Here is a 3011-nt window from a genome sequence, read left to right as displayed (position 1 = left end):
TTTTTGGATTTTCAGTTTTTAAAATGTTTTATCTCTTAAATGAAAAATCCGATTGAAGATCTGTTTTCACCATTAAATCCCTCGCGACGAGATCTTCAAAACTAGATCTCATATCGATATATTTTGGTGAAATTTTTTTGGTTAAAAGTTGCCATGTCTATTGCAAATGAATTGCCATGATATTTACACTGATGTTGCTATGATATGTTTCAACTATTTCTTTTACATTTAAAAGTAAATTTTAACATATTATAAAACGGAGAAGTAAGAAATTAGACTTGTCATGCACCATAAACCAAAATTACCATGATACATGCACTTAAAATTGCCATGGTTCAATAAAAAATATATTTTCATGGTCAAAGTACTGGAATTGCCATCATCAAAAAACTAAAATTGCCACATGGCAACTTTAGTTTAAGCACTATGGCAACTATAGTGTAAACATCATGGCAACTTCTGGGCAAAAAAAAAATTTCGTCCAAACATATCAACATGGGGTCTAGTTTTGAAGATCTCGTCGAGACGGATTTAACGGTGAAAACGGATATTTAGTTTGCTTTTTTATTTAGGTGATAAAACATTTTTAAGCCGAAAACTAAAAAAAATTCTGCTGATCTCATCTATTCATACGTGACAAAATGAGTGGTGATGAAGGCGTGTGGGCGATGTGCAAACGCCCACACGTGTGGGCGTTAGTTTTTTCGAAAACATTTAACATACTCACGTCTATTATATAAAATTGTTTATTAAATTCGGATATTTAAAATGTTTATTTAATAGAAAAATATACATGTGCTGCTTATATTTAATATTCAAATTGATGGATACAAAATTTTATCTAAAGTTGTGAAGACTGAATGGTGTAGCAGCCAGACTGTGACATGGGCAAGGGTCGTTCGAGACGTGGTGGCCTCCTTTTTTCTTGTTATTAATTCTCAGTATGTACACACGGAGCCCACTGACCATATAGTCGAAAAAATGAAATGCCATCTTCCAACGTAGACAGGGCCTTTTTGTGGGGAAAATTAATTCAAAGGGTTTACACAAAAAAAATAGCCACACGCCCTCCTGTCTGCCTTCGGGTCACTGACGACGGGACTGATGCCATGTTGGCGCGCCTAATCAGCGGCTCGGGCGTACACAACAGAGGTTTACACCGTATTTGCACGCCCGAACCAAGTTGTTACACCAGTTCGATGTATGTCGCAAGTTCTAGCATCAAAGTGACCGTTTGCGTCAAGTTCAAGCACCACCATTGTACGACTCTTTGGTTTATCTATAAAGCGGGGCCAAAGCCTAGTTCGAGATTAGTCGATGTAGATAGACTCAGTGAATAAGTACCGTTCAATGTCTATCAACAGTGCTTCGTAAGAAACCGCACGTTCCTCTCCCTCGCAAATGCACCAAGCCACTCACAAAAACTTTGACCACGCTTTGGCTGCCTTCATGATCACATCAATCCAGTTGACTTATTTTGGCCGAGATCATCCAGCTGACTTGCACTCCTACAAATAGCTGATCAACATTCTCTGTTACTCGTAGCAGTTCCATCGGTCAACATGGCCAACCACGTTGCACTTCTCCTCCTACTGTCTCTCCAGCTCACCGCGTCATTCTCTCAGCAGCCCGGCGACGACCCGGACTTCCGGACGCTCCTCAAGATCAAGGAGCAGTTCGACGACCAGGCCGCGCTGGTGTCCTTGCATCCCGGCACCGACCAGTGCAACTGGGCATACGCCCACTGCAACCAGGACCGCCGCGTCGTCGCCATCTTCCTCCAGAACGTCAACATCACCTCCACGATCCACCGGCCATCGGTGACCTCGACCAGCTCCACACCATCAGCATACACAGCATCCCGGGCCTCCATGGCCCCATCCCGGACACGTTCGGCAAGCTCTCGCACCTCTCCATCTTCAACATCATGCGCGCCTCCGTCTCGGGCTCCCTGCCGGCGTCGCTCTCCCGGACAAACCTCACCTCCGTCAGCTTCTTCAGCAACAAGCTGACCGGCAGGATCCCCAGGTCGCTCCAGGACTTGCCTTACCTGGCCTACTTCGACGCCTCGAACAACCGCCTCGTCGGCCAATCCCGCCGCGGCTGGTGAGCGACGGCGCGCCCGACAGGCCGCTGGGCCTGACGCTGACAAACAACCGGCTGACGGGGCCGATCCCCCGGACGTACGCGGGCCAGAGGTACTTCATGAACTTCCGGGTGGCCAACAACATGCTCACCGGGGACGCGGCGTTCCTGTTCGGCCGGCAGAACACGGTGTACGATATCGACCTGTCCGGGAACAGGCTGCGGTTCAACCTGACCGGCGTGATGATGCCAGAGAACCTGCTGTTCCTCAACATGAGCCGCAACCGGATCTACGGCGCTGGCGCAGTTGAAGAAGCTGACCACGCTCGACCTCAGCTACAACCAGCTCTGCGGGGAGATACCCACCGGCGGGAACATGGGTCGGTTCAAGCCGGAGGCCTACGAGCACAACAAGTGCCTGTGCGGGACCCATAGTTTTAAATAGCGCGCTAAGCATATTAGTGGCAGACCTCTTCCAAATGCTATAGCGTGCTATAGCGGAGCTATAGCGCGCTATTTGAAATGTTTGTTCATTTGTTTGGATCAAAGTCTCTTAGCGCAAGCCCTTTTGTAAACGCTATAGCGTGCTATAGCGGAGCTATAGCGGGCTATTTAAAACAGTGGCGGGACCCCATTACCGACGTGCTAGGTCGTGGGTCGCTGAGGCTGATCGACCTGTCACGTTCTTCTGTTTTGCGGTGATACTGCATGCAATGAATAATTTCGGGCTTCCATCCGAGAGTTCCTACTGTCTTTTTTAGTGGAAGAGTTCCTACTTCCTATCAGTTCGATATATACGCAAACCCATGTTCAATACTTCTGCGTTCAATAAAGCTGGACCTGGCCCTAACCCTAGACAGCTAGAACAAACTCTCCCCTTCAGTCTTCACAGGCGAGCCCATGGATTTGCTTCCCCACTGCCTGCC

At 47.6% G+C, this 3011-nt stretch overlaps 1 pseudogene; it reads left to right on the top strand.

The window, feature by feature from the left end:
• The first annotated feature begins 1562 nt into the window (after nt 1-1562).
• Nucleotides 1563-2734, top strand: LOC119367957 (annotated as a pseudogene).
• Nucleotides 2735-3011: the final 277 nt, after the last annotated feature.

Source organism: Triticum dicoccoides, chromosome 2B (genome assembly GCF_002162155.2).
Source record: "Triticum dicoccoides isolate Atlit2015 ecotype Zavitan chromosome 2B, WEW_v2.0, whole genome shotgun sequence".
In the NCBI taxonomy this organism is placed as follows: Eukaryota; Viridiplantae; Streptophyta; class Magnoliopsida; order Poales; family Poaceae; genus Triticum; species Triticum dicoccoides.
Note: the sequence above shows the minus strand (reverse complement) of the source record. Positions and strands in the feature narration are given on the sequence as shown.